The 20,236-nt window shown below is 44.0% G+C and overlaps 1 long non-coding RNA gene across 2 annotated transcripts in view; it reads left to right on the top strand.

Annotated features, from left to right (window-relative positions):
• LOC117807026 overlaps positions 1–20,236 on the top strand; it is a 165,176-nt gene that overhangs the window by 83,061 nt on the left and 61,879 nt on the right. The gene's annotated exons all lie outside the window — the stretch shown is intronic.

Below are 20,236 nucleotides of genomic sequence, written 5' to 3' on the forward strand. Positions count from 1 at the left end.
TGCAGACGTGGGGAGTAAAACCGACCTTTGTGTTTATTAAGACAGCCTACAACTAGCATGCCTCCCTCCTAAGCTCCTTGTTAGCACACATGTGTGCAGGTAATGAAAAACAGAGGAGGGGTTGAGTTGTATTTTATACAGTCTATGGGCTGAACAAGCTCCAAGCTCTGACTTCCTGTTACAGACCGGATGGCGTTGTGACGTAACAAAAACACGGAAATCTGAACCGGCTCGTTTCAGCACTTCTCCTGAAGTCCACTGTCATCTCTACCGTCTTGAGCGGGTTCAGCTCCAGATGGTTCTGACTACACCAGAGAGCCAGCTGTTCCACCTCCTGTCTGTAAGCAGACTCGTCTCCGTCCTGGAGTTGCAATATATATATTTTCTGTTTTGATATATATTTCTCTGTAAACAAAGTAGTCCTTTTTCATTTTTAAGGTGTGTTGTAACTCAAATAAAATCACTGCACACTTTTTTTCAGCACCAAAGAACTGTCTTTCTTTAGCAGGTTTTTCAGTTATTATCCACACTTCAGGGTAGTGAATGGAGAATGGAAAAGGTTCCTCCTCTGGGGAGAACATATTTGTTCTAAGTCAGTTTCTTGCTGTTCAAGATCTTTTTTTTTTCTTCTATTTTCATAAAAAGTGGAAACTTTCAATGCAAGCTGAAAGTCAAGTGTCAACAGAGAATTAGGAGTCATCCTCTGGGGATCATGAATATAACATTACTGACTCACAAGTTAAGGCAGCCTCACTTCTACCAATCCTACACCAATGAATACTAAGTGGCTGAAATCTCTTATTTAAATTTGTATTCATCATGAAAATGCATACATCTAGATTAGACTACCTGGTCTATGTGAGATAAAACTGTTGAACCAGGTCTCAGCTGAAATATACTGTCTTGACAAAGAATAATCTTTATTTAATTTTCATTCTTTGCATTTCCCTGAAACTCTCGCCTAAATGTGTCTCCGCCAACAAGCCATCCTCCTCTATTACATTAGCTGCCTCTGGGCTGTGTATTGACCTCTGGCGTTGCAGCTCTTAGTCTCTTTTGCCAGGTTAAATTTACTCAGGGAGAGGCTTTATGAAAATGTTTCTAATTCAGCACTGAGCAGAAAAGGACACAACAGAGCAGAAGAAACAAACCCTGTTAAGACAAAACACTTGCAGCTCTTATTTTACATTAAAAGTCATCATTTGTAGCCGACTACATGTTCCTGCAAGTCACCGGATGTGCAATGTAACTGTGTATCGTGCTTGCACAGGTTATTGTTTTTGGGCTAACCTTTGTTCGTGTGAAGTAGAGCATTTGTTTTCTTTTCCTTCACTCAGAGTCTGAGGCTATCGTATTCCCTCAGATCAGCTTTCTCTGACCTCTGTTTTGTACAGCTCCTTGTTCTACCATTTGTTCTCCACTTATTTTCTTCATTCTCTGATATTGTCTCCTTTTTTTTTCTTTTCTGAGCTTTCTGCCCAAAAGAAATTGTAAGAGTGCATCAAGCCAATGTTTGTGGGTTAGCCTACTTGAAAGGGACCATGGGTAGAACTCGATTCAAACATTAGTAAACCTTTTTTTAATGCTTCAGTAACAAGTTTCAAGTCTTTTTCACTACAGAACAATGTTAATTTATTGGAATGGTTCCATTCCAAGCACTAGCACAGGCACTAGTTGACTTAGCAGATTAAGTTTGCGCCCCGTTTGCAGAGGCTAATCCCCTTATTGGAGTGGTCGCTGGTTCAACTTCCAGCCACAACCCTTTGCTTCATGTCTACCCTCACTGCAAACGTAGCCAGTTTGGTGTCCATGGCCAACAAATGAGTCATTAAAAGACATGACAGGCTCCAAATACAAAGAGAACTAAACAGATATGAAAAAAGGCCGAAAAAAGAACAACGAAGAGAGAGCCGCTGCAACAAGCAGCCACCCGAGCGGCGCATGCTCTATATATCTAATAATGAATATATATAAATACTCAGACCTTTAAGCCTGCACCGAGCAATTTCACTCAAACACCGCTGGCTTCATTAGAAGAATAAACTTCAGAAATAAAGGCATGGAGGACCGGCTAATTGCTCTAAAAAGATATATTATTGCAGGAGTCCTGCAGGTGGTTAGGCTCATCCCCAGCCTTCAGAGTCAAGGTGAGACCGTAACTAAAGGATGTGTGTTGTGTGCTTGCTGAAATAGCTTCCACTGCAACACAAACCAAAGACCCCATCGTCCATCTTACGCCGCAGAAAATATACAATCCAGCCATGGTTAGAGGATTTAGGAGTCCTTCTGACCTGTCTGCAGAGATGCCTGTGTGCAATGTGAGTTAGAGTTTATGTGCTGTCACAAGCAGAAGAATAACTTTGATAAAACTTTTGGTATAAAAGAAGATAATATATGAGTGGTGCAACAATTCAGACAATTTATGGCAAAAAAAAAAGTAAACTGCTCCGGAGGAAAAACAGGACCTCAGTGACTCCTAAAAGGCTGAGATAAAGGCCGGACAAGACGATAGCGTCTCAGTGGCATCCGGCTCTGAAAAAGATCACAGAGTGTTATCCCAGTAGGTGGACTAATATATGAGGAAGCAGGCTTTGTATTTGAACTCTACAGGCTTAAATATGACTCACAGCAGGCTCACAGCCAGCCTCCCTCTCCACCAACCTCTGTCTCTATGCATGCCTCTCCCCGGTGTACTCTACCCCTCTGTCCTCTGGTCTGCCTACAGATAAGCTGCTAATAGGGTGTCATGGAAGTGGAAGGTTTTACCTCCTGCCCACTCTCTATAGGAAAAAAAACAAAACACAAGCAGTGGAAAGAGAATGAAAAAAGGTCTGCTCTTCTTTGAAGGTAAAGAAGTGACTCTTGGTTGAACTGAATCAGAGGGTGGCTTAATTAAACGAACAGAGGGATGAATGAGTGGACGCTAAAACCTGCACTTGAGGCGTGTCTGATCTGTAGCAAGGAGCGGAGACGTTGGATTCAGAGCCTTCAGATTCATTCCTGTTTACACGGCGAGTCTTCGAGAGGGAACAGCTGATGGAATATTCATGAGGAAGTACTCCGAAGCAATGAGTCGTGACATATACTGCTGTTTTTTTTAAAATGTCAAACGCCGTGGATGTTACCTTTTCACATTTCATAACCCGATCTATCACAGTCTCACAACTGCAGAGCATTTTGTCAGATATAACCCAGTGTGGGTTGATGGAGGAGGAACCCCCTGATGCGATGGCATTGGTAGCTAACATTTTGTCTTCTCGTGATGGGGGTTAAAAATACCAATAATGAATATACATGGATTCAAATGGCCAAGGAAACGTGAATGATTTATTGGAGAGAGGAAAATGATATTTGATGTTGATGATGTTCTGGTTTCCAGTTGGTAGTCGGTGTAGCATTCGGGTTTCCAGCAGGCTCAGTTGAGTGCACATGCCAGTTGTGAACATCACCTCTCAAAACCAACTCCCATACCCGTCCACACGTACGTGGACACACATTTGAAAAAATATTGTTTCTCTATGTTTTGGCTTGTAAACTGGGATTTATGACACTGAAGACAGGTCATCAAAAACGCTTTTCAAGGTAGAGATGGAGACTCAGGACTACATTTCTTGGTCAGCAAATCTAACACGGGACTTCCACCAGATCCGTGTCCGGTCCGGTCCGTCTCCGATCCGCTGTGATCCGGCTCCGTGCGCTCTCATCTGTCAACACCCACTGGTTGCGTCTTCGTCATTTTGGAGGAGCTCTGAGGGGAGGAGGGGAGGGGTTAGACGGAGTCCTGAAGACATGCTACATTCAAATTCATGCTAGTTTTCCGAGACTACCATCCCCAGCTTTAAATCAGATTTAGATACACTTTTTGTCATACTGGTTAAAATGATCTTTATGTCCTGATGGCAATCAATACATGATGTGTACCTAAAAAAGAGTGAAAAAAAGCTGCTATCTACAGCCGGAGTAAACCTGGGAAAACACCAACCAATCACCCTTTTTTGGCTCCCCAAATTTTAAACCAATCAAATCCTGTCCAGCTGTTCTGCCCTCCTCCTGCGCGTACATTTCCCCGGCGTGCACTCCTCCGAGTCCCCGTCTCCTGCCTCTGCTTCCCCTGACTCTATTTACTGCCCCTCACCCTCGTCCTCGGGCCTGTCCCCTCTGACCTGATGAGGTGCTTTGCTCAGGACTGTAGTCCGGATCAGAGTCTAAAAAGCTCTCACCAACAAGCAGAATAATTAATGACATTCAGTAAGTCCTACAGAAAATATATATTTATTGTAGCGTCCGTCCGGACGCTGTAGGGATGACGAGCCGATTCGTGAACACGTTGATCTTTAATAACCGGTCACTGTCGGCCGTGATCACACCAACCAACAAAACAACAATCAATGTTTGAATGAATGAAGAACTTCTCCTCTTGTCTCTCCTCTCTCCCACTCACACACTCTACAGCTCTCCTGATGCCTTCACTGACCGTCAACACTGTAGGAATTAAGAGCATCTACACTGAACACGTTTAACAAACAGTAGATCTGTTACAGTATTACATGTGTTATAACTTTTCTCCTGATATCGTGCCACCGGTACAACTGGATAATGCTAGCATGATAGTTGTGAGTACTAACAGCAGCCATGTTTGTTTGTGTTTTTAACTTTCACTATGATAATGTTTTGGTGAGGACCGGTTTTGAATCAGTCACCATCATATGGTCGAGAATCAGCGGCGCTTGTGCATGTGAGCGGGGGGGCGTCGTTTTGGAGGAGCTCCGAGGGAGGAGGGGAGGGGTTAGACGGAGTCCTGAAGACATGCTACATTCAAATTCATGCTAGTTTTCTGAGACTACCAACCCCAGCTTTAAGGTAGAAAAACAATATATGCACTGTTATCTTCATTTTAGATGTCAAAAAGGATTTGCGGCTCCCTGTGTTTTCTATTTTTGTGGAAACCGGGTACAAATGGCTCTTTGAGTGTTAAAGGTTGCTGACCCCTGCCCTAGTGCATTGGATCCCCAAAGACCACATTTTTAGTGCCTAACATTAACCAATATGAAGCCGTATACCTCAAAGCCATCTGGTTCGCCATCCACCAAATTCCCATAAATGAATCACAAGCTGCCAGCACTCCATGAGACCTCATGACGGGGTCAGCCCTGGTGTGAACCAATGGTGGAAAATAATGATCCATCAGTGCTTCACACTCTCTCAGTCATAATCCAGCACAGGACGTCTGAATGAACACATGCATCAACATAATAAATGTGGTCAAATACGTAGTCAACCAACTCTCTCATATATAATACAGCATGGCTGTAAATATTGATTGGATCATATAAATCTCTAATACTCTTCCTCCTTCTTTATTCAGTCTGAGTTGTCAGTCATGGGCGAGGTCCCGGCCTGATTACAGCTTTATATATCATCAGCTATATGAATAAATCTCTCTCCATTACTTTATCATAGCATAAATGATGTCTCTCTATCTTTTAAGGGCAATTATTCATCCAGATTTTTTTCCCACCATGATGGGATCATGAGGTCTTTTGGAGCTATTATAACTTAAATAATTTCACCCGTCTGGGTTTTTAATGGAGTTTTGGCTCGTCACACTATCAAAATGCCATTTCAGTGGCATTTTCAAACGAAGTTAATTGGGAAAACGATGTCATTTAACATAAAAGACTTTAATTGTAAACGTGTAGGCAACTGTTTCCATCGTTGTATGTTAAAAAGAAATTGAGCAGCTAAACAGACGGTGTGCTCTTTACGATATCGGTGTCATTCGGGACGGGCGTTGCTCTCCGTCGGAGGGAAAGAAAGACACATTGAAAAAGAGGCAGACAGAGATAATCATGATGATCACTTCGGGGTCCACAGGGAAATCAAAGTGATCACAGACGTGGGCTTAACAGGGCTGTGCTGCTCTGCTGATTGAGATGCACATGATTGATTTGTGCCAAGGCCGCACACAGGTCACAAAGTCAACAATGCAGAATGTTCAGAGCGTGTCAGTCATTGGGATATTTGATAGCGGTTGATTCAAGACTTCTTTTTCTGTGCATTGCCTTTAATCATGGTCCAAACTTCACTGTGAGAGGTAAGAACAGATAGAGATGGTAGACGACGTCTGAGAGCAGATCGTTTTCCTCTCTTCATGCAAATATCTGTTTATAGACATCAATAAAAGTTAGCAAGTGGAAAACACCTCGCTGTAGCCAAAACACTTCCAATGCCAAACCTGGTGCACCGCCAAGAGACTCTGCAGGATCTGAAAAAAAGACATTGGTACTCCATGAACTGTTGCAGCAGCAGCTGTGATGCACTCTCACTTTCACTCTTGGTTTGACACTGTTTCAGTGTCTCCAATTATGAAGGATCCAAAAAAACTGAGCAGCCTGAGTCTCCTGAGCCATTTCATGACAAAGTCTCACCGTCCAGGCTTTTTAAAAATCAAACGGGACTCAATCCAGATATGCCAACACCACATTTCTGAGCTGCTGGAACAAGGTCTTGTAGTCCTCAGGAGAGAGAGAGACCAGTTCCTTTTGATCAAGTACTGATTTACACTTGAGGCAGCAGGTGAATTCAATTAGAGCGAAACCAGCTGTTCCTTGACTCGCTGGGATCAAGGCTGAAAACAACTGCAATTGCTTATACCTTAAAGTTGAACAACAAGTCTTCCAACAGCTTGACATAATGTGATATCTCATTGCTTTGGCTTTGTATGTAAGGGAAAAACACAGCTTGTTGCATATTGCCATTTCAAGGCAGGGTATTTGCACCCCTGTTACGCCTCGTCTGCAGTGTGTAATACCTGGAGGCATGAGGTCGAAGCGCTACGCTTCTGATCCGCCGTCAGAGGTAGTTACGATGGTGGTGATGTGTAGCATTGGAGGCAGTTCTGCAACACCTTTAATGCAATGTGAAAATACAACACTGGGACACAGATATAAAGCAGTTTCAGGGCTCAATGTGCAAGCACAAAAGGCGTGATGACAGAGGGTGCTGTTGTGGAATTACTATGCTTAAGCAGCTATAGGCTAAGGGGCTTAGATATTCCAAAGGGAGCTTGTGCAAGCTGTTGTATAATATGGCCAATCCCTTAGAGTTACACAAAGTCATGCAAATTCAACCAATCCCTGAGCATTTTTTCAACCTTGCAAGTTTGGACAATTTGAATCGACTTATTTCCCCTGAGGAACAATTTCGGTTTGAGATTATTTATCAAATTTTCCATGTTGAACACAGTTGTCCACACTCTGATAGCTTGTGTTGAGTCTGTAAGCCAACCAGAGTTTCAAATGTGAGTCAGAGCTGATCTCAAAGGCAGTGGCGGTTCTGGGGAGGGGCCAACAGGGGCCAGTGCCCCTGCAAAACTGAACCTGGACCCCCCGGTGGCCCCCCCTCCACACCAGTGGAGTAAACAGTACACAGTAGTATATATGTCCAGTATAAAGGGATGCACTGATTTTTTGCCAGTTTGTTCTCACTCGGTCCTCGCCCTTCTCAGTCTCTTTTGTCAGGGTTGAATGTGTCCCTCTGACAACACCCTTGGCCCCAGCTTGCCCCCCCAGTAAAATTGGTCTAGAACCGCCACTGCTCAAAGGGTGTAGATAGAAATGATAGTCTCTTATAAATTCAAAGCTTGAGCCGAAAGGGCAACTTGACTTGGTAGAAGGCCCTGGTAGCAAGTCCAGTTGCCCTTTTGGATCAAGCTTTGAATCACCATGACCTAGATCAGGGGTTCCCAAAGTGTGGGTCTGGACCCCCTGGAGGGTCACAAGACACAAATGGGGGGTCCTGAGATGTCTTCCAGAATGTTTTTAAAAGTTACCTAAAGATAGTACATTTTATCCATTATAGTAAAAAATATGAAGAAGAAGAAAGAAGAAACGTACTTTATCAATCCCCGGGGGGAAATTCAATTTTTCTACTCGTGTTATATTTTTTGGGTCATGCTACACGCACAGTTTGGTGTATATACATATAATGTTATGCACAAAAATACAGTGGACATGCACTTAGGGAGAGATGTCAGAGTTAGGATGCTGCCATCAACCAGCGCACCCCGAGCAGTTAGGGTTTCGGGGCCTTGCTCAAGGGGAACCTCGGCAGTGCCCAGGCAAGGGAACCAGCACCTCTCCAGCCACCAGTCCACTTGCCAGACTTTGTCCATACTGAGACTCAAACCGATGACCCTCCAGTTGCCAAGCCAAGCTCCTATGGACTGAGCTACTGCCACCCCAATGGACAAAAATAGTAGCTAACTTTGAAATAGAAACTTGAAAATAGAAAATGTAATAAGTTTTCTACCTTTTCTTTGTTTCCAGATGACTCCTAAGTTTAGGGTTAGTGAACAGTTAATTATCAAAAGCATCAGCAGCAGTAGGTTCATTCATAACGGCACAGGAAAAACAGACACATGCTCATATAGGTAGGGTCATTTTCTGCAGACCAGCTAAATGAAGACACATTAAATCACTTTGAGGGACACAAGTCTTCGGCACCTATATTTTGGAGGTCGCGGGCTGAAATGTTTGGGAACCCCTGACCTAGATGACTGAGAACCTTCACAGATCTAAGTTTAGCACCCAAAATAAAGAGTAGAATGGCATATAAGTAAGAGGCATGTCGGTTCTTCTTTGCCCTTCTTTGCATAACATTGAGGAATAAGCCTTCAATCCCAATGTGCTGCAATTTCAATCAGTTTTTACACACTTTATTTGGTGTCTGGACAAAAACAAAATGCCTGAAGGTGATGTTAGAAGACAAACAGCTTGCTCAGCCAATCAATGGCAGTAGCTCCCGGGGGGATGTGTAATGTGTTTTATAGAAAAAAGGCCTGAAACCCTTTGAAACTGGCACGGCAGCTTTTTCAAAAGAAAGGGATTTTAGGGCACAATAACTACAGAGAACACCAACAAAGTCCTGCAGAGTCTGAGCAGTGTGTTTGACATGGAAAAATCAAGTTGTTTGTTATTGTCTTTCCATTTTGATTCTGATATTTGGCTGCGACTGCAACAAACACCTGATATGTGTGTATTTGAGATTGAATGGAATTTGGATAACCACTGATTTGTTACGCTGCACAGGTTGCCTTTGTGTTACCGCCCTCCATTCCTGAATTGGTTGTTAACACAGATGTTTGTGCTGCTCAATGAATTTCTGACACATTTCTGAGCTCTGAAACTACGGTGGCCCTGAAGGAAGAAAACTAGTTTACAAAGGAGGAAACACTCTTACAAAGTTGGAGACAAATTCACATTTTGGAAAACATTTTTACATTTTATAAAACAAAATGACATTAGCAAAACTCTTTTACCAAGGCCGAAAACAAATTTACATTTCAGAAAACAAATTTACAAAAGATGAAACACTTTTACAAAGTTGGAGGCAATTTAACAATCGACAGAACACTTACCGTTAAGTCTGACTCACTTTAGCCTGAGGCTATGTGGTCTGAGGCCGTTTCCTCTGGATTTTGACACATGATGAATGAGAATCAGCGGTGCTCGTGCATGTGAGCGGGGGGGGGCATCGTTTTGGAGGAGCTCATCAAAAACGCTTTTCAAGGTAGAGATGGAGACTACATTTCTTGGTCAGCAAATCTAACACGGGACTTCCACCAGATCCGTGTCCGGTCCGGTCCGTCTCCGATCCGCTGTGATCCGGCTCCGTACGCTCTCATCTGTCAACACCCACTGGTTGCGTCTTCATCATTTTGGAGGAGCTCTGAGGGGAGGAGGGGAGGGGTTAGACGGAGTCATGAGGAAAAGCTACATTCAAATTCATGCTGGTTTTCCGAGACTACCAACCCCAGCTTTAATGCACTGATCCTCTTATTATTATTATTTATTCATTTCAGTAATGCAGTATCCAGATTCCTTTACTGGCTCTTTTGTTTTACTTAGCTAATTTAATATTTTTTGAGAAAAGAGAAAGCTGAGATGAGAGTTGGCCATCATCGTTACTTGGCAATAAAGTGCTGTACATCTGTGGTTGCATTATTCTATAATCAGTTTACCATCATTTTTAAGCATGTAAGAGATGATTTCATGGATAGCCATAGACTGAACGTCTTTCAATGTAGACTTCCACTGAGAGGAACATATTACAGTCATGGCCAAAAGTTTTGAGAATGACACAAATATTACATTTTCACAAAGTCTGCTGCTTCAGGGTTTTTAGGTGAGTTTTTTTTAGATGTTTCTATGGTATAATGAAATACAATTAGAAGCATTTCATAAGTTTCAAAAGCTTTTATTGAGAACTACACAGAATTCATGCAATAAGTCAATATTTGCAGTGTTGACCCTTCTTTTTCAAGACCTCTGCAATTCTCCCTGCCGTGCTGTCAATCAACTTCTGGACCAAATCCTGACTGATGGCAGTCCATTCTTGCATAATCAATGCTTGGAGTTTGTCAGAATTTGTGGGTTTTTGATTGTCCACCCGCCTCTTGAGGATTGACCACAAGTTCTCAATGGGATTAAGATCTGGGGAGTTTCCTGGCCAAGGGCCCAAAATCTTAATGTTTTGTTCCCCGAGCCATTTTGTTATGACTTTTGCTTTATGGCAAGGTGCTCCATCATGCTGGAAAAGGCATTCTTCATCACCAAACTGCCCTTGGATGGTTGGGAGAAGTTGCTCTCGGAGGACGTTCTGGTACCATTCTTTATTCATGGCTGTGTTTTTAGGCAAGATTGAGAGAGAGCCCACTCCCTTGACCCAAAAGCAACCCCACACATGAATAGTCTCAGGATGCTTCACTGTTGGCAAGAGACAGGACTGATGGTAGCGCTCACCTCGTCTTCTCCGAACAAGCCTTCCTCCAGATGCCCCAAACAATCGGAAAGGGGATTCATCAGAGAAAATGACTTTACCCCAGTCCTCAGCAGTCCAGTCCCTGTACCTTCTGCAGAATATCAGTCTGTCCCTGATGTTTTTACTGGAGAGAAGTGGCTTCTTTGCTGCCCTCCTTGACACCAGGCCTTCCTCCAAAAGTCTTCGCCTCACTGTGCGTGCAGATGCACTCACACCTGCCTGCTGCCATTCCTGAGCAAGCTCTGCACTGGTGGTGGCCCGATCCCACAGCTGTAACACCTTCAGGAGAAGGTCCTGGCGCTTGCTGGACTTTCTTGGGCACCCTGGAGCCTGTTTGGCAACAATTCAACCTCTCTCCTTGAAGTTCTTGATAATTGGATAGACGGTTGACTGAGGTGCAATCTTACTCGCTGCTATAAACTTCCCTGTTAGGCCCTTTTTGTGCAATGCAATGATGGCTGCACGTGTTTCCTTGCAGGTAACCATGGCTAACAGATGAGGAACAATGGTGTCATGCACCATCTTCCTATTAAAGTGTCCAGTCACTCAATCATGACAGATTGATCGCCAGCCTTGTCCTCATCAACACCCACACCTGTGTTAATGTGTGTGACACCTGTGTGTCATTGAAATGATGTTAGCTGGTCCTTTTGTGGCAGGGCTGAAATGCAGTGGAAATGTGTTTTTGGTGATAAAGTTCATTTTCAAGGCAAAGAGGGACTTTGCAATTAATTGCAGTTGAGCTGATCACTCCTCATAACATTCTGGAGTATATGCAAATTGCCATTATAAAAACTGAAACAGCAGACTTTGTGAAAAAGAATAGTTGTGTCATTCCCAAAACTTTTGGCCATGACTGTAGACTATTTAGGAACTAAATTAGGAACTAAATTTAGACTGTCATACCAGCTTGTTCATCACTGAAAATGTCCTTAAAATGTCCTGGAAAATGATCTCTGGAAAAGAGTGGGAACCCTGAAAAATGTTTTCCAAAATGTAAATTTGTCTCCAAATTTTGTAAAAGTGTTTCATCTTCTGTACATTTATTTTGTCCTTCAGGGCCACCGTAGAAACCTGCTGCCGATACTCTGCACCTCCTCTCAGTTTTCCAACAAACCCAATGCAGCACAGCTCTGCAGTCCTCCACATTGTTTACCTAAAAGTTATGAATTACATGCACTCCGGCTGATTGACTAGAGCCTCGGCGAAAAAAACATAAAGCGCCGCAATGCACCGCCTGCCTCTGACACAAGTGGTAATGAGGTGAATTCCATTATAGGCCGATAATGTGTGTGAGTGTGTGTAACATAATGAAATGTAACAGGATAAACAGTTGAACCAAAGCAGCGTGACAGAGGGCTTAAGACGCCGGATTTGATCCATCGCGGTTGGTTGGGGAGGGAATTGCGTCAGTGCACCGAGTGAGACATGGAGGGGGAAGCAGGCTGAACGGGGAGAGAAAGCAAATCCTCTGTTTCTGTCATGTGTGTGTGAGAGAGTGTGTGCGCAAGTATGTGTGTGTGTATAACATATAGCAGCAATAAAAGGATTCATTCCTGAAAGGTAATTAATTAAAAGCTAATGAGATGGGAGGGTAATTCATATTTAGATTTATAGTCACACAGTCTTTCTGTATGTGTGCGTGTGTTCTTGTTTTACTATTCATGTGGGGACATGCGTCGGTTTAGGTCGTCTGGGGACGTTCTTTATTTTGGTCAGACCTCTTCATTTCATAAGTTGTTGATGTTTTAACATCCTGCACACTGACACATGATTTCTAAACACACTGCATATCAATATGAGCATTAAAGACACCATTCATGACCTGTACAAATGTAAGTTTTCCCGCCCTTAGAGGTGCCACAAAATACGTATTCCTTTGAACGGATGACGATTTTGTTGTCATTGGGATAACTTTAACTTTTGGTGTGAAATATAAAGTGGAGACGATCCTGTAACACTTAAAGCTGGGGTTGGTAGTCAGATTTAGATCCACTTTTTGTCATACTGGTTAAAATGATCTTTATGTCCTGATGGTAATCAATACATGATGTGTTCTTAAAAAAAGAGTGAAAAAAAAGCTGCTATCTACAGCCAGAGTAAACCTGGGAAAACACCAACCAATAATACGTCCATTTATTAAACAGTCTATGATTCCAACCATTTCACTTTGCAGCTAGCTAGCAAGCCGGATCACTCTGCTATATTTGTTTTTTTGATGTATAAATTGATGAGTTAGTTATCAATATCCCCCAAAGATCTAAATTTGTTATACACAAAAAGCTAGCAGCAAGATAAAGCTCAGTTGCAGCTAACAAGCTAGTCATTCAGGTCACTCCCTACACATGTTTGGAATCATCATTCACATCCTCATGAAATATTTTGTCATCATGATAAGAAGCCACCAGCAATATAGAGGCAAGCTGCATCTAACAAGCTAGCTAGCTAGCTACAACTTAAAGCTGGGGTTGGTAGTCAGATTTAGATCCACTTTTTGTTATACTGGTTAAAATGATCTTCATGTCCCGATGGTAATCAATACATAATGTGTTCTTAAAAAAAGAGCAAAACAAAAGACGCTATCTACAGCCGGAGTAAACCTGGGAAAACACCAACCAATAATACGTCCATTTATTAAGCAGTCTTTGATCCCAACCATTTCACTTTGCAGCTAGATAGCAAGCCGGATCACTCTGCTATATTTGTTTTTTGGATGTATAAATTGATGAGTTAGTTATCAATATCCCCCAAAGATCTAAATTTGTTATACACAAAAAGCTAGCAGCAAGATAAAGCTCAGTTGCAGCTAACAAGCTAGTCATTCAGGTCACTCCCTACACATTTTTGGAACCATCATTCACATCCTCATGAAATATTTTGTCATCACGATAAGAAGCCACAAGCACTATAGAGGCAAGCTGCATCTAACAAGCTAGCTAGCTAGCTACAACTTAAAGCTGAGGTTGGTAGTCAGATTTAGATCCACTTTTAGTTATACTGGTTAAAATGATCTTTATGTCCTGATGGTAATCAATACATAATGTGTTCTTAAAAAAAGAGCAAAACAAAAGACGCTATCTACAGCCGGAGTAAACCTGGGAAAACACCAACCAATCCCTGCCATCAGGAGCCAAATGATGAAACCAATCAAATCCTGTCCTGCCGGTCTTCCCTGCCTCCTGCAAAGCGTACATTTCATGTTTGTTTGTGTTTTTAACTGAAACTGATGTTCTTGGCTGGTGAAAGATCAACAGACCATCCTACCGAAAACTGCAAAATTAGCCAGATCAGGCGGGGCAGTCGGGCTGTAAACGGGTTCAGGCTATAAAAAAAATCTAGGTCGTTTGGCCGGGTTCGGGCAGAATTCTCTCGGGTTGGGTCTAACTTTTAAGGCCCGACTACGGCTCTACATAGCAGTATTAGCTTTGCCTTACTTTCACTTCTTCTAAAGTTAAATGAAAGCAAGAGTTTCCTGATTCAGGCGAACTTTACCCGACTCCAGTGAACTCGCACATCAGAGCTCATCTTCTTCAACCTTGGACGCACAGAAGGTGCAGGATCAGCCAACAAAAAACACTGATGCACTGAGTTTGGAGAAGTTAGAGTCATTTATCTGGCGCTTTCAACGCCATGTTTTGTCACAGGGATGTGGTTTAATTGATTGGAAGGCTTAGGTGACCTTACTTTGAAAGGACAAACACATAATGCTTCACACAGCAGGTGTTTTCACTTAGTTTGCCTGATTAGACATCTACCAAGGACTGTGAGCATGTACAGAAGCAGAGGTAATTACATTATTTAGCCTCCCGTTTTTATCAAAAACTACATTTAAGCGAGTGGATACAACCATTAAACTGCAGGGTCATGCAGCTGCGTCAACTCTGATGAGCTCAAAACAATGAGACGTTTCTTCCTCACAGATCAGCAGAGTCTAAAAGAAGTAAGATTCAAATCTGCAACAGGAGAAATGAAGAGTTCCTGCAGTCCTGAAGTCACTGGGGAGTCTTGTTCCGCCACCGTGCAGCCGGAACAGTGAGTGGTTGTGACCATGTCCTGGATGAAGCATGAATCCGAGTCCATTTGTATTGCAGTTGGTGAGTACTGGCGACTTGAATAGGAAATTTGAGCAGCCACCTGGAGCCAGAGCAGGATGTGGAGGAGTGCTGTTGTGTGGGAGAGAACTTGGGTAAATTGAAAACCAGCCAGGCTGCTGCATTCTGGATGAGCTGCAGAGGTCGGGTGGCAGATGCAGACACATTTGCACAGGAGGGGGTTGAAGTAGTCGAGGCAAGAGAGAGAAAACAAGAGCACGGACTAGAACTCAGACTTACATATTTCTTATTCTGCAGGCCCTTTTTGTACAACAGAAGCTGTATTCAAAGCTGGCTTTTGTTGCAAGCAGAAAGGGAGGGATATGGCCAAGAAGCACCATGTGGTGTTCAAACAAGAGCAGAATATGTAGTGTGCCACGGATATCACACTATCCTTCAACTTTTTAAAGGTCGACAATGTTTATTCAACCACTCTATACTCTATACCCTGCTGGATGTGTGCAACAACCCAATACATTTCCCCTTTTGGGCTAACCTTATCACACCATGCTAATACTGAATATTTGACACGCAGGTTTACATCTTTCCTGCTTTTGGTCACTAATATTGTGGAAATTTGATCAGTCAACATTTTTTCCTTTCTTTTATAAGTGCAAGAAGAGATCCTGCCAAGAGCAGTGGTTTAAAATTAGCCATGCTACTGCTACACCTAGCCTAGCATGCTGCAAAAAAGGATTTTTACTGTTTCTCATGGAGGACGTAGGTTTCACTGAATATTGCTATAGAATGTAGAGTGTATTATTTTATTCAGATTAAAGCTGGGGTTGGTAGCCACGGAAAACTAGCATGAATTTGAATGTAGCATTTCCTCAGGACTCCGTCTAACCCCTCCCCCCTTCCCCTCGGATCCCCTCCAAAATGACGCACGAGCGCCGCTGATTCGCGACCATATGATGGTGACTGATTCAAAACCGGTCCTCAGAACATCGTCTGTGTTTTGCACTACGTCAACTCATGTCTCCCTCAGCGGTAAGAAAACACCAAAACATTCTCATAGTGAAAGTTAAAAACACAAACAAACATGAGATGTTTGACAGTCATTTTAATGTAGCGAGATACCTCGTCGTCTTCCCAGTCAGCTTGCTGTACATTTTCCCCCTCCTCAAAAGTCGCTCTTTTTGCCGGAGGATGACCGTGCTCATCTCTGGAGAGCTCTGGGTCTCGAGTCTCCACATCTCGTCGTGCACCTGCAGCACCGTGCATAGCTTGTAGAAGAGTGCGGGCATGAGCATGAGCATGTATGGCCTCCCTGTCTGAGTGTTACAACATTCTCAGCTGGTTAAATTTTGGTCAGAGGAATGATGCAACCTTATAGAGGTCCTGTATTATCACTTTACACGCAAGCCAATGCTCGTGCAGTTGACGCACGACTGCTTGCTGAGGGGAGTCCAGATTCACCTGACCGCGCAAGCCCAAGCGGGGTCGGGTTGGGTCGGGTCGGGTGTTTTTGGCCCACTTGTTTGTCCTGTTCGATGAGGTGTTCTCTCTTCAGGTGTTCATCCTGGGGCACAGGTACGGTAAAAGAGACAAGGTGAAGTGTCAGCTGATGAACTTTCTGTTGGGTCAGGCTAAGCTGGCCATTTATGTGAGCAGGAGGGACCAGCTGGAGTGCTCTGAGGACGTGGATCCTCAGGTCCTGAAGACCGATTTTAAGTACTCCAGTCTGATCCACGGCCTGAATGAGTTCACACACCTGTGGGGACTCAAACAGGGGCTGTGCTCTGTGGAGAACCAGGAGCTGGTGTTTGGGAACATCCTGTGCTGAGCATGTGTTAGCTTCTTTATGTGTTGTGTCTTGTTGATCTCGGCTGGCTCATGATTGGAAAGACCGAATGAGACAATAAAAGGAGTTTGAAAAGTCAAAAAAAAAAAACGGGGTCAGACAAATATCTTCAGCTCTGCTGCTATGTACGGTGTGAGAGTGAAGATTGGTGTAATGGAGCATCCTGCTCAAAATAACACAGCAAAGTTCAAAACATACATTCTTGAAGTCTATTTGAGTCGTACCCCCCCTATGGGAACCGCCCCATGCAGTTCCCTTTATGGACAGAAGGAAGGGATCTATTTTAACCACCAGTCAACGGAAGTAAATGCGTCACAACAAGTGACGTATGACCTACAGGTGTCGGTGTGAGTTTCGGCTTTAGGTATAAAAGTCAGACTAAAGCATTTCTTGCTGCTCGGTTGATGCGTCCACTTGAAAGTGTTCTGTTCCACTCATCTGTTGTCATGTCCTACTATTGCTCTGAAGGCAGCCATGGCTTAGAGGTAGAGTCTGTCGTCTCTGAATTAGAAGCAGTTTGATCCCACAGTTTGCATGCCAAAGTGTCCTTGGGCAAGGCTATGAACCCCATACTGCTTACAGTTGCTTCACAAAAGGCATCTGAATAGGATTAGCTTGTACTGAAGGTGACTTTGACTGTGTGACTGAATAAATGTTGATACAAAGGGCTTTGAGTGGTCAAAGAACAGAAAAATGTTAAAAACTGAGGTCTGTTAAGCCACTTTTGTCCATGTTTAGAAATGAACGACACTTGGAGCACAGGTCTTGGTTAGCTTCAGGGTTGGGCATACAGAGACCAGTCAACAGGAAGTCCATGCACACTTGAACACTCCAGTTAAAGTTACTAACCATAGTCCTTTCTGGAGTCCCTGAGCTCCTTTGTCTCGTAGGCCCCTCTGAGCTGCAGTAGACGTCCTCCTGCTGTGGACGTGCCAGACTCCAGCTGATACAACTACTACTATCCATCTCACCACTGTCATCCCTCTCTCTCTCTTATTCTCCTTTATCCCTCTTTCCAACCCCAACGCAGTTTCAGCAGATGTGTGTCTCACATGAGTCTGGTTCTGCTCAAGGTTTCTGCCTGAAAACATCTACTTTCACGCCCATAATCTGGACACATTTTCATCTATATTGAGTGGGCTTCAGTATCCTGGTTTTGATCGGGTTACTCAAGTATCCCAAATTTTGTGTTTGTGCATGTAAACATCATATCAGTTGAGGCTAACATGAGTCTGGTCCTGCTGGAGGTTTCTGCCTGTTAAAGGGCTCCAGCTGATACGGACGAGCTGGACTCCAGCCGCAACAGCTACTACTACTCATCTCATCACTATTACCTCTCTCTCCCTCTCTCTCTTATTCTCCTTTATCCCTCTTTCCAACCCCAACGCAGTTTCAGCAGATGTGTGTCTCACATGAGTCTGGTTCTGCTCGAGGTTTCTGCCTGAAAACATCTAGTTTCACGCCCATAATCTGGACACATTTTCATCTATATTGACTGGGCTTCAGTATCCTGGATTTGATCGGGTTACTTAAGTATCCCAAATTTTGTGTTTGTGCATGTAAACATATCAGTTGAGGCTAACATGAGTCTGGTCCTGCTGGAGGTTTCTGCCTGTTAAAAGGCTCCAGCGGCAACAGCTACTACTACTCTTCTCATCACTATCACCTCTCTCTTATTCTCCTCTATCCCTCTTTCCAGACCCAACTTGGTCTCAGCAGATGTGTGTCTAACGTGAGTCTGGTCCTGCTCGAGGTTTCTGCCTGTTAAAGGAAGTTTTTCCTCACTGCTGTAACTAGCTAAATACTGCCAGGTGCAATGCACATGGTGGATTAAGGTGGGGTCAGACTGAGTCTTACCCTGTCTTGGTGTTGGGTCTCTGCTCATAATTTAACATAAAGTGGTCTAGACCTCCTATGTTTGCTTATGTCAGAGGTGAAGGGGTAAAAAGAAGTTGTGGTGGTGTGGGTGGAAGGACTTGATTCCTTGATTTACACTCATCCAAGAAGAAGGGGGAAACTCAGCGGTACATGACTTGCACAGGTGATTGAATGAGAATCTGCAGACTGGGCTCCTAAAGGCATGTCTGTCCATTTTTGAAGTAAATAAAGTACAGTTTATTTTCTTCCATTGCAGTTAGAATTTCAGAGCCAAATTCTGAAAAACTAAAATCAGAAAAACAAAAACAACTTAATTAATTTTATTTTTTTTCTCCACTGCAGAGTTGTATTTTCTCGCCATAACCCCCCAGAGCAGCAACAGCAGCAGCTGCAGCTCTATCTTCAGGTGACACCACACTCCAGCTGCATGAATAAATATATAACAGGCATAATCCTGAATATTGCCTCCGGCTGCTGCGCTGCTTGTATTTCATTTGCACGCTGCACAAAAGGCTTTAAGAATCCCCGAATTTTGCAGCAGCATGTTTGGATTTCAGACCTTGTTGAAGCGTCACAGTGTGAGGGGATGGGAAGTCAACTTGTGGTTGATGAAGCGAGTCGGAGTCTGCAGCACTCTCTCGCTCTTTCTCTCTCTCTTTCTCTCTCTCTCTCTTTCTCTCTCTTTCTCTCTCTCTCTCTCTCTGGCTCTCTGTCTCTCTCCCTCTCTCTCTCCCTCCCTCTCTCCCTCTCTCCCTTTCTCCCTCTTTCTCTCCTTATCTCTCTCCCTCTCTCTCTGGCTCTCTGTCTCTCTCCCTCTCTCTCTCCCTCCCTCTCTCCCCCCCACCTCTCTCTCTCCGTCTCTCTTTCTCTCTCCCCTCTCTCTCTCTCTCTCTCCCACATCTCTTTCTCTCTCTCCCCCCTCTCTCTCTCCCTCTCTCCGTCTCTTTCTCTCTGTCTCTATCTTTCTCTCTCCCCTCTCTCCCACATCTCTCTCTCTCTCTCCCCCCCTCTTTCTATCTCCCCTCTCTCTCTCTTTCTCTCTCCCAGCTCTCTCTCTCTTTCTCTCTCTCTCCCTCTCTCTCCCCCCTCTCTCTCTCTTTCCCTCTCACCCCCACTCTCTCTATATTTCTCTCTCTCCCTCTCTTTCTCTATCTCTCTCCCACCTCTCTCTCTCTCTCCCCCTCTCTTTCTCTCTCCCTGTCTCTCTCTTTATATCTCCTTCTCTTTCTCTCTGTCTCTTTCCCTCTCACCCCCACTCTCTCTATCTTTCTCTCTCTCTCTATCTCTCTTTCTCTCTCCCACCTCTCTCCCCCCCCCCCCCTCTCTCTCTCCCACTCTCTCTCTCTCTCTCTCTGTATATATATCTATCTCTTTCTCTCCCCCCCATCTCTCTCCCCCCCCTCTCTCTCTCTCCCTGTCTCTCCCTTTCTCTCTCTCCCTCCCCCTCTCCCTCTCTCTCTCCCTCTCTCTCTCCCTCCCTCTCTCCCTCTCTCTCCCTCCCTCTCTCTCTCTCTCTCTCTCTCTCCCTCCCTCTCTCTCTCTCCCTCGCTCCCCCCCTCTCTCTCTCCCTCCCTCTCTCCCTCCCTCCCTCCCTCTCTCTCTCTCTCTCTCTCTCTCTGTCATTGAGGAAAACGTTATCGCC

Source organism: Notolabrus celidotus, chromosome 23 (assembly GCF_009762535.1).
Source record: "Notolabrus celidotus isolate fNotCel1 chromosome 23, fNotCel1.pri, whole genome shotgun sequence".
Taxonomy (NCBI): domain Eukaryota; kingdom Metazoa; phylum Chordata; class Actinopteri; order Labriformes; family Labridae; genus Notolabrus; species Notolabrus celidotus.